Below are 12,403 nucleotides of genomic sequence, written 5' to 3' on the forward strand. Positions count from 1 at the left end.
TGTAGTGTCATTCCTTCTGTCTCTACAAAAAACCCCAAAACCTTTTATTAACTGTAAAAAACTACTATATCTACATTCAGACTTCCACAGAATTATTACAACATTCCAGTGGCTTTATTGAAGCTGTTGTCAAGTGTAACAATTACCATTAACTCTCAGTTATTAATTAGAAAACTTTGCACACATACTGCAAATGGAAAGATATTTACTGTTTTAGAAACAATTACATTATGAGGAAAACTTAGCAAAATTGAATGGCCGAATGACTGGGCCCAGCAGTTTGTGATCAGTGGCATGAAAGCTAGTTGGGGACTGGTAACTAGATGTACTAGAGCCAGTACTGGGTCCAATATTGTTCAAAATCTTCATTAATTACTTGGACGATGGAGGGGAATGTACCCTCAGCATGTTCGCTGGTGACAAAATTGGAGTCGTGGCTGATACAGTCCCTGCACCCAGGGAGGAACAACCCCAGGTACCAGTACATGCTGAGAGCCACCAGCTGGAAAGAGCTGTACAGAGCAGGGCCTGGGGATTTCAGCAGACACCAACACAAGCCAGCAACGTGCACTTGTGGCAAAAAAGGCTAACGTTAGCATTAGCCCTGGGCAGCATTAGCCAAAGTATTGCCAGCAGATCAAGGTAGGTGAACCTTCCCGCCTTGGCAACACTGTAGCCACTGATGCACTGTGTGCAGTTCTACAGTACAAGAGAGATACAGAGCTACTGGAGAAAGTGACCCCTGCACTAACCCCATTAAAGCACTACAGCATCTCTCACTTAAGGAAAAGCTGGGAGAACTGGGACTGTTTAGCCTGGCAAGGAGAAGACTCAGAGGAGATCTCATCAATCTGTACAAATACTTGGAGGAAAGGTGCAAAGAAGACAGAGCCAGACTCTTTTCAGTAGTGCCCAAGGACAGGACAGAAGAAAATGGGCACAGACTAAAATACAGAAGGTGCCATATGAATATCAGGAAACACTTTTTTGAGTAGAAGGGTGACTAAGCACTGGTCTGATTTGCCCAGGAAGGTTGTAAAGAATCCTGCATTAGAGATATTCAAAAGTCACCTACATATAGGCCTGGGCAACCTGCCCTAGGTGACCCTGCTTGAGCAGGAAGCCTGGACATCCAGAGGTCTCTTCCAATCTACACTACTCTCTATTCTGTGAAAATATTTTGGTAAAAATATTTTTCCCATTTTCTTGGTAAAAAGACAGCTATCACATGGCACTATAAACAAAAGGTACAGTCTCCTGTACTTAACATACCTGCTTTCACATTTGTAGAGCAGCAACACAATGTATGTAAACAAACCTTTAAACAGTCCTTTTAAGAAGAGTATAACAAGCATCAATACTGAAATTTTAGTCTCAATATCTCAGCTGTGCTATATACTTTGTCATTCTTAGCAACAATTTGTTAAGGGTTCAGTTTAAAATGTGTAGAGTCTGGCAGCCAAAGAGCTCTCAAAATCTCCTTTAATACTTGAAAAACTAGTTCACAAGTGCTAAAATATATCTGAGTTTGAAGGCATGCAGTAGTAGAAGTATTTGTATCACTAAAAATTGTAAGAGAAGATAAAAATATTGAAATCTTTAGTATCTTGTTTATAGAAACAACACCCAGCCAACAGAGCTTTCCAACTTACTAACACCCAGAAATGGAAAACCAGTGTTCTGATCAGAAACATAGTATATATGTAATTACAAAAACATTTGTAATGAAATTATTAAACCAAACTATAAAATAAAAACCACACACATAAAGACAGCTTTCAGTTATAAAAATCAGTCAAGGAAAGTATCTTTTTTAGAAAAAACAGGTATCCATTTCATTTAAAAATGCAAAGGAAAAATCCAATTTTTATACTTGAGAGTTTTTAAATTGCAAGAACTGAAACTTTTATGCTGTATTTTTGAGTTTTGGTTTTTTTTAAATCAGATTATTTAAAGACATATTCAGAAAAGAGAACTTGTATTGTAAACTTTGTTTTCTGCTGTTTCCACTGTGTTTATTATACCCAAACTACAGCATTTGGAACTAACAGAAAATGGCTCTGGGAACAAAAATACTCAGCAAAAGTAACATCCTTTACAAGCCACTATTTATATCACTACAAATAAACCCACTGTTTTCTTTCTAAAGCAAAGCTTATCATAGTAGCATCATTCACACTGTTAGAACGAGAAGTTTATTCAACATTTTCACCATAAAAAGTTTTCTGTTTGCCACAGTACAATACAGATGTGATGTGGAATAAACACAAAAATCTTCCTCCATAGGATTATTTTATTTCATCAGGAAGACACTGTCAAATTGCAATTAGTTTATAAGAAACAATCAATATTTTCATATACTCCACATCCTCACGTAGCAGAGGTTGTTCCTCCTCCGTCTATAAAATGTCTTGTTAAATCAATATATTTTTAAGTGAGTAAGTACAAAGAGTAAGGTGAAATGGGACACTGACAAAGGGAAAACAAACACATCAGTCTCTCATAAAGTTTCTGACATGGAAGATTTTCACCATACTGAGAGCTGAAACACTGAAGATATTTAAAACCAGTGTGGTTTTCTTTTTTTTTTTTAATTAAGTTTCTACTTCACACTGATTGTACAAAGTAAAGTCACAGATGAAATCTACGTTAATTAAGTAATAAAACTGGTAAAAATCTGACATTATAATGGCTTTGCATTTAATACGTAATCATCATTAAATTGCTCCCCAAATGGAAGATTTTCCATTTCACTATATCACTAATGCAAAGGTACTTTATGGTTTTGTACAGTTTTAAAGCATACACACTGGAAATTCATGGTAAGTTAGTTCCATTATCTTACTTCAATCTGCCTAATTCAATTATAACAAATTGTAAACACTACGAGTCATTACTTCACCTCCCCCTCTCCATCTTTGTTACAGATTCAAAGGAGGGGTTGTTTGATTTCCCCAAGTAATTTTAATCTTAAATTTCATCTCTTCTGAAAATTCTGAAGAAACTCAGAAGATACAATGTGTATGACATCACTGCAGGAAGAATCTCTGACCATCTACAGATGAACCACAGGACCTTGTCTCTACGGACTTCTGCATTTCCAAAAGCAGTTACAAAGAAAATAAGGTGTAGCATCTTGTACTTATTCCCCCACATTCCCCTTAAACACAACGCCTGAAGTCCAAACTTACCCTTAGGAAAAAAAGGTGCAAAGCAAGATGGTTATTATCCTGCTGTGATCTTCCTGCAGTGATGTCACACATTTAAACAGTGCCCTTCAGTAAGTCCTTCCCTGAGGGATCTGAAAGCAAAAAGTAAGAATCATTAAAAGTTTCAATTTTATGAAAGCAGAAGCAGCAATCAGAGAGGGTACAACATTTCACCTATGCATGAGGATCATTTTCCGCATTTTAAAGCCATAAACAAAACTCAAGAGCTCAAGCTGGTCTTCCTCTAGGTTTGGAGGGTTTAAATTCTGTAACCGTCTATTAATACTTGAGATAGAGAGAGGACAGTTCTCAAGCAACAGGGATTTAAAGTTCAACTTGGTATTTTAACAATACCTAAGTTGCAGAAGCCTCTTCTGAAAAAAACTAATATAGTTTCTCAGATAACAGACAAAATGTGAGATATAAAAATCATTAATCACTTGTAGAATAATATGGAATTCTAAACTATCTAGAACACAGTTTTCTAAGATGAAGTTGTATAGTCTGTAAGTACAAAATATATGAAACTCATCTAATTACATGTACATATATTTTACTTCTAGAAAAAAGTACTATCTACCTCAGAACCCTTTTACCTGTACTATAGCATTTCTACATTAAAAGGTCGCATAAACTGTGACAAATTAGAAATTGAAAGTATAATCATATTTCAAGATTTTTAATTCTCAACTAGGGTCCAAATTATTAGTATAACTTTGTTAACTGTTGATTTTACTGCAGGGATGCTACTGTGACGTAACCAAAAACAGAACTCTGTTCTTCCCTTCGCATACACAAAAAACTCAAGACTTTGCTGGGCCAGTGATGCACATATTATGATGCAGAAAAGGACAGGAACTTGAGGCACTTGCAGTGGATCATTATGTAAGCTATTATTCCTATACTAAGGAAAGGTATAATTTTTAAGCAAGATGCAGCACCATGCTATGTATGTGCTAAATATTACATCAAAATGGTACAGCTGAGCTTTTTCTTGTTTTGCAATTTACAATTACATTATTAGTAATTCCACCTTGCTGTGAAATAATATAACTAGCTGAAAAAGTCTAAGCTTTATTAAATTCTCTTTTGGACAAAAAATGTTTGGCAATACTAATAAACAATATACACTGCAACTAATACTAAAATAGTAACTCATCTTGTGGTACCAAATAACATTAAAATCAATAGGTATAGGTCATCAGTCCTGCATTAAGCCTAGCCAGGCTACAGTGTTAAATTCTATCACTTGAAAGAGAAGACAGGAGGTGTTTACCTGCCCTTACCTCCTAGCTGTGACACTCCTTTTTGTCCACAGCTAGAGCAGAGCAGACAGTTACTCATGAGGAAACAGACTATGGGACTCTGAAGAACCCAGTATATGAAAGAGCAGACAGAGGGAGAGAAAAGCATCTCTGCCGGCAAGAACGCATCTGGAGCCTGGGGGACATTGCCACTAGAGAAAGGTCAAAGACAGGCCCCCGCAAGATCAGTCACAAGCATTAAGAGGCCAGAGAAAGTCTGATTTTCAAATACATGCTTCCTGAAATCTTCTGAGCTGAATTCTAAACATTAGAATAGAATGCCATATTATTAGCAAGTAATAAATACTGGAACAGTTAATCACCTATCATTATTTAGTAATTGTGGTTGCACAGGGACTTGTAGATGGGTCCATAGTCAAGATAATCACTTACAGATAAATATTCTGAATATTTCTCAATACCTTCCAAATTTGTTTTTTGAATCTAAAAATGTTTTAGACCTAACATGGCTGAAGCCAATATGTTGCCTGAAAGAGTCTACAGAATTGCTTATGACCATCAACTATTTAAGCAGCTGCCAACAGGGAAAATAAAGAGTGTTTTCCCTGAGTCCTTTACTCACTCTGTAGTGTTGTCTAGACACAACAGTTTATGGATCAGTATTTTCCAGGGTTAGTTTCAATTACCACAGTCTTGCCACAGAGTTTGTAAATTACCTGGCCAAGTAAAGAAAAGCACACTTGAATAAAAGGGCCATCACAGCCTAGTCTGCTTTGAAAGGTACTCAAATACAGCAACAGAAAGTTACTGCGACCTCTGCAGCAGTACACAAAGTAAATTCAAACACAATTCACTGAAATGGTTTGGAGTTTGAAAGCACTGTGCATTCACAATATCAAGGATCGTGACTCCAAGAAAGTAACAGCTCTGGATTCAAGTTACTGCTGACACCAAGTCTGTATACCGAGTCATTCCTCACTTCATGCTTTTTGAGAACTAAAACTTGGCATTGGAAAATATTTAGTACAGTACCCAAATTCCCTATTAGCACATCAGTAACTATTGCTCTATCCAAAACATAACAGAATAACAATTCAATTGTTTTCCCTTCGACAGTCAGTTAAAAAAATTTATGTTGATATACCTTAATGTACTGTTGTCATTTCTCATTCAGTATTTACCAGGAGTTATCTTTTTCACTCAAATGAGCATAAGAAATCTTCCCTTCAAATGAAAATCCTTTGTAGAAATGAAACCAGATACAGAGTATACCAATGTCACCTTATCAACAATTTCAAATCACCTAAGTCTGCAGAGGTCCTAACTGCTTAATGTGTCCCTTGCTCTTTACTCATACGCCAATATTCTTGCCTTCACAAGTGCTGGTAACCTTAGTTAAGTAACAGTACTTGAAATCTTATTTATAAATAAAGGTAAATACAACACTCTCTGCTAAAATTATTTAAGTATCAGCCACCATATGAAAAAAATTATCCAGATTGCTTATCAGAAAGTAAGCTCAATAAGGCAACAAGATAGTAAAGGACAGTATCTTGAAACACCTCCAGTAGTGATACTGTGACTTAAAAGGAATACAGTTTAACTGGATTAATCATGCTAGGTAAATGAAGGATGAGAATGGATTACTACAACCACTGTTGAATTCAGATTTGGTTAGTACAATAGCAACTACTATCCCTAAGGGAGTTCTGTAGCCTAGATAATTCTTTGCATACAAAAGCAAAGTAATCAATTTATTTAAAAAAAAAAAAAAACAAAAAAACAGGGAAACCATGTTTAAAAAAAGAAGTTTAAAGCTCCTAGTTTCTACTAAGTTCACTAAATGTCTTCTATCAATAACAAAACGCTGAAGACCACCAGTGTATTATCCAAAGTTAAATCAGGGTATAAGCATTATTTCTAAATTCAAAACATCATTCTTTAGCTGGAATCCAGCAAGCCAGAGGCATCTATTATCATTGTTGCCCTCCACAGAAAAAACAAACAAACAAACACACAAACAAAAAAAACCCCACACAAACAAAAACAAAAACAACACCAATCTAAATAAATGAGATCAGGGTACAATAAACAGGTAAACTGAAAAGGTTCAAATTACCAGCACTGCAGTATGCTGAAGTCAGGTCTCTCAAGTTACTTATCTTCAGATTTCTGAATATCTGAAAGCACTCAGAATAGGTTCAAAGCCTGTATTTTAACAGGAAAGGAAACAGTGCAAGTTTACAGGGAAAATAAACTCTTAATTCTTTTTGCAAAGGATAACCCCCTACCAAAGATACGCACAGTGCTCAGAGAAGTTTCTCAGGGCAAGACTACCTGATCAGGCATATTTACAGAGCTACTCAGGAAGAACACGAAAGAAGTAATGGAGAAATTTTACAAAGCCAATTCATCAAAGAACTTGTAAAAATAGAAGAAAGAAAAGAAGTAGATGATAAAGGACGGATCAAGGTACGGACAGAAAAGGGGCTAAAATGCCTCTTCGGAGGTGGGGGGAAGAAAAATTTACATCCCGGTAGCAGCTACTTCAGTTGATTTCACTGACCCACATATCCGGATCATTTCACATTATTTGCTTCATGAGTAACTGCAGTATAGAAGACAGGACTCAACACCATGGAGTTCTGAGACTTAATTCAAACAGGAGTTTATTGTTTGACCCTGTACGAGTCATATGTGTCATTTCTAACTTTGTAAGATGACAACACTGGTTATCTACTTTTTAAAATTATGAAATGAGCAAGGGAAAAGGTGTATGTACGCAGCAAATAATATTCTGCATGATAGTTAGCCAACCTAAATAAATTAATGCCAAAATGTGACAATATACACATTTCTAAAAAATTGTGCATGCAGGTATTGGTTTTGCTTTTTAAAGCGAACATTCTTCTGTCATGTTTGTATGTCAACTGAAGCAGAGTTGCAAAAATGCGTGGGAATTCTAACTCAAAAAAACAACTCTTATTTACCACAAGATGTAGTGTGCAGAACCAGCCACAGATTAATTACTTCAGCTTCCAATAGGTGTTAAGTGACTAGAAAAACACAGTTAGCATGCAAATTCAAAGTAACTTCGTGAGGATTGTTTCAGATTTTCCTAGGAGGAATTTTCAACTCGTTTTTCTTTAAATATTTCACTGAAACTGTAAATATAAGGAAGTGATGAGAGGGTTCAAATAATAATCTGTAAAATGTAATAGTCTTCCAGCTCACTTACGCTGACCTCTAGGCTAAAAATTCTCAGAGTAAAAAAGAAAAAAACAACAAATAACCGAAGTGATTAAGAAGTGATTACGAGTTGTGTGTGCCCATTAGGAGAGAAATAACACAGATGCGGGGAGGCGGAGGGAACGCTGGCGTTCCTAGGACACAATTCCCAGTGTTACTGGGAGCCCCAAGTTGCGCGGAGCCCTGGAAGGGCAGGAGGCGCGGGGCGGCCCCGGGAGCGCCGCGCGGACAAAGCCCCCTAGCGGCGCGAGCCCGCGGCAGGCCCCTCTGGACAGCATTCCTTCCTTATCACCGAGCAGGAATGCACCACGGCTTCACTCGCACAGCTACGTCATGGCCAGAAATGTGCCTGTTTTCAGCCTGCTCACCGACGTCACCGTGCCAGCAGAACTCAGCGACGGATATCTGGCTTCACAAACTTATATTCTCTCAGCGAAGGTCAGAGGGTGTCACCCCCAAAGAATGCCTGATGCATGGAATCCTAGGAAAACATCATGTAGTAGTCTACTAAACATAGGGGAGTATTCTGAAGTTTTATGCAAAATATTCCTGAAGGATGCCAGTACATGGGATTTATCTTGTGTCAAGAAAGTACTTTTGGAAGCCTTAAGATATCATCAACATCCTTTTAATATCTTTATTAAACAGAATGGAATTATTTTTGCACCATCTACTCAAATAACAAGTCCCAACAGGGAAACTTACACAGAACAATCTATTATTATGATCAGTGCTTTTCTTTTCTATGAAGTCTGGACATGGAAAAAAACACCTACAGCTTTAGGAAAACATATTTTATCTTTAGTTTGAAAAACATGTGCAGCATTTGATTCTGTTACTGTTAAATATAGCATTTTAAAAGAATTAAGTCTGAGCCTAAAGTATTTAATTGGATTGTGTTACACATGCAACACCTTAGCTAAAGTAAAGTCCAATACCAGGGAGTGGTAGGCATCTGGCTGCAATTATTTACAATTTTACAATGGCAGCTGCTTTAGATAGGGATACTTTTTTTGAAAAAGAAAAAAAAAGCATGCTACTTCAGTTCTGTATGTTAGGAGCTTAAAAGCAACTTACACTAAAATAAGCTAGTGATAATGTAACAAACACTTAAACTTTAATTCTGATACTTTAATACTATAGACTTTTTTTAAAAACTTATTTGCATGATATTTCCTAAGCTCTAGCAACACTGAGTTTTAGTAGAGTACTATAAATAGAATTTTAAGAATTTTAATACCTCTTAAAAATAATTTTCAAAGCAGCACAAAACTGAAAATAAACCCTTATTAAAAATGTACCTGAATGAATATGTGTAATATCCTTGTTTTAGATACATACTATAAATAAATATGGGTTTTATCAGAAGGCAGTTAACTCTGGTCACTGATGTCACTGCTGAAAACAACTGTCATGCCAAAGAACCTTCAGAAGGTAAGACAGCACAGTTGAAGAAAAAAAAGTCACCTATTAACTCCTCATTCATTTATAAAATAAGTATACAGGCATCAGTGCTGCAACTGGCTTCAATGCACAGGTTTAAAATGGACGTCCAATTGACCAGCAAATGCTGGTCTCTTTTTACTGCTTTTACTCTGCAGTGTAGAGTTTTCAAATTTCTGTCAAGGATCTTTATTAAGAAATAAAATCCTCCAGTTATCTGCATGACAGTAAAGAATACACACATACCCCCACAGGCCTATTTTGGTCTACATTAAAAACGTTTCCCTCCTACTTATTAAGGAAATATTCCACGCTGATATGAAAAGCAATACAGGAGAGGGCAAAAGAGGGGGATACAGAGGGGTGGAGTGTATTATGGGGAGAAGGTGACAAGTATGTCTTCCTTTAATAACTATATAGTCCTGCTTCTACTTCCAATTAAAACAGTGGTTTATATTCCATATTCCTTATGTCCTATATTTACAACATCACGGCATTATATCTGTATGTCTCTGGTGATTCCCTTGGGTGGAGAGTCTAAAGGTTATGCTGGTTTAAGGGATTCAAAATGCTTGCAAGCTGCAGCACTGCAACTGACTACCCTATTCCAAAGCCTTAAAATCCACCTGGTGGAAAAACAGAAATGCACACATCGTTAGGAGAGTGAAGTTTTATGAAATTTAATATCGAGCAATATTTGAAGGTGAAAGGAAGGAGGAGACGAATGGACAAGTGTTCAAATTTACAAGAGGAGGGACAGAACAGAAAAGGTGCGAATGAGTAGGGGGTAGTGAGGAGGAAAAGAAGTACGGAGAAAGAAGAAAAGGGGGGGGGGAAGGTAGTGAGAATGGAAAAAAGGAGGAAGCTGAACGAGTAGGGAGAAGAAGGGAATGAGGAAGGAAGAAGAGAGGAGCAGGGAAGCTCCCCTTCCTGCCTTCCTCCCTCCCTGGAGAGCCGTGACCAGCTGGCAGCCTCGTACAGCAGGCTCAGACCCTCCCATTGCTCAGGCCTTCATCACCTGTCTGGGACCAGGCGCCCCGCTCCTGCCCCTGCTGCCTCCCCTGCGGGCCGGCGGTGCGGGGGGGCCGTGCGGGGGCGCGGGGCCGGTCCCGCTCCGCACGCGGCCCCAGCCCCGCGCTGGGCACGCAGCGCCCGCCGCGCCTCGGGGGCTGCGGCCGCTCCTCCCCCGCTCCCTCCGCCTGCCGGCCCGGCCGCCCCGCTCCGCTCCGGGCCGGGCCGGGCCGGGCCGGCTCCCACGGGACCGCATTCCTGCCCTCACCTCGCGCCGTCGGGATCCGGCTCCTCGGCGGCGGCGGGAGCGGCAGCATTCCCGGGACGCTCTCTCCACGCCGGCGCCCCCGGCGGCTTCTCCTCCCCGCGGGGCTCTCTCCGCTCTCCGGCCCGCAGCTCCCGAGCGCTCCCGGCCGCCGCAGCCCCGTCCCGTCTGCCCGCTGCCTCCCCGGCGCTCCCGGCTCAGTAATGGCGGCCGCCGAGCCTCCCCGGCTCTCGCTTGGCTGACGGAGTCTCTCTCTCCCCCAACTTTACCTCAGCAGCTTCCCTCCCCTCCCCCCTCCCTCCCGCCGCCGCGGCTCAGCGCGCGCCCGCCCGGCCAGCTGCGCGTGCGCGGGGAAGAGCCTCTTCCTGCTGCCGCTGGATTCCCTGGGAAGCCTGGGAGAGCGCGCGCAGCCGCCAGCTGTCCGCGCGCACGCGCGCCGCCCCGCCCCCCCTTCCCCGGCCCGGCCCCGGCGGGCGCGCGAGCGTGGGGCGCCCCGCTCGTGCCCAGGTGGCCGCGCGGGTAGCGCAGGGAGCCGGGAGCTGGAAGGCCGGGGTTCGAGTCCCGCCCGCGACAGCGGCGCAGGCTGGGATGCCGCCGTGCCCCAGGGTGAGCGGCGCGCAGGGACACGGGCTTGATCCCAGGCCATCGGCCCGCCGAAGGGACGGAGACCGGCGGGGCGCGGCCTCAGCTTACACCCAGCAGCGATGCCTCTAACGGAGAAAAATGGCGGTGAACTAGGATAGAATTAAAACATGCAAAAATGCTGCCTCGGTCAGCTTTGTACCCCCCTCCTCCTCTCTTGCCAGCGCTCGTAACTAGTCCCAGCATTTCCCAGGGTTAGCCGGGGTAACACAGCACTTCTTTCGTCTGGCAGTCCCCCTTGGCAGCGGGGCCTGCTCTGCGGGCTGCAGGTGTGACACCGCTTGTTGTAGGACATCCCTCGCAGGGTACCAGCCACGGGCAGCTTGGAGCCGGGCTAGGCAACCAAAGGCACCACAAGCCGTCGGCGTGGTCCTTACGTGCCGCTGTTTGCGCGTGGGTAGCAGGAGGCGAAGTCCTCTTCCACCCTCAGAACCCTGCGGGGTTGTACATGAGGCCTGTTACGCACTTGGGTAGTGATGGGGTTGCGAAGCTTCATGCACTTGCCTCTGAAGTTGGGTTTCCACAGGCAGTGGCAGGTGAGGCATGAGACACAGCAAAACAAAAAATAAATAGGTGCTAATCTACTCTATCCACCATGGGGGACAAGGTACCTGTGGGCATCATGCAAATACACCATATTTCTGTGCATGCAGAAATGCATATTCCATGCATCATTTATTACTAAAGATCTCTTCTATGTATGCATACAAAGGAACAAATTAATATTTTACTAGCAATCTTATTGCTGACACAGTCCACATTTTGAGTGTTATCATTATAATATTTATTAACAATATGGTTGATTCTGTACAATTTTACATATTGCATGCACATCTTAACGTTTTACATCTGAAAATTAGGAAATCAAAAGGTTTACAAAATCAGATCCTTTCTAAAGACGCATTGCCTGTAAACTTGAATTTTTGAGAAAATTCTAACTAGCTAAACCTTTTTGTGTTAAATTTGAGTGAACTGCCTAGCATGAACATTGCCTTACATGAGAATATTTCTAGAAATACTCATCTGAGGAAGGTCCATCTTAAAGAAATCAAAAATTATTTGGCACTGTAATCCCAGCATCTGTTCAAGAGTTTTTGCAGTCACCTCCTAGTTTAAAAAAAAAAAAAAAAAAAAAACAAACAAAACCTAAAGAAGCCTAAAATCAGAACTTAATTTTAATTTGAATTACCTGAGTTTTTGTGGTTTGTTGTTTTGTTGTTATTCAAAATAAATACCCATTTCGCATTACCAGAATCAAAACCTTATATTCATATGAAAAGAAAAATCTTTTGAGAGTTGTTAGCTTAACAGAAATTTAA

General features: G+C 40.8%; 1 protein-coding gene across 4 annotated transcripts in view; it reads right to left on the bottom strand.

Annotated features, from left to right (window-relative positions):
* The window catches only part of ARHGAP5 (Rho GTPase activating protein 5), a 47,913-nt gene extending 37,201 nt beyond the window's left edge, over positions 1-10,712 (bottom strand). Inside the window, exons 1-3 of one of the 4 annotated variants that reach the window (XM_050335756.1) lie at positions 10,446-10,709; positions 6,594-6,682; positions 3,192-3,301 (exon numbers count right to left, since the gene is read on the bottom strand). The gene's annotated coding sequence lies outside the window, so the exon portion shown is untranslated. Of the gene's footprint in view, positions 1-3,191; positions 3,302-6,593; positions 6,683-10,445 lie in introns of all 4 variants that reach the window. The other 3 variants (XM_050335755.1, XM_050335758.1, XM_050335757.1) reach the window with 3 other exon arrangements.
* Between the last annotated feature and the right edge of the window lie 1,691 nt (positions 10,713-12,403).

This window comes from Myiozetetes cayanensis, unplaced genomic scaffold (assembly GCF_022539395.1).
Source record: "Myiozetetes cayanensis isolate MyiCay16 unplaced genomic scaffold, myiCay2020 scf6-25, whole genome shotgun sequence".
NCBI lineage: Eukaryota > Metazoa > Chordata > Aves > Passeriformes > Tyrannidae > Myiozetetes > Myiozetetes cayanensis.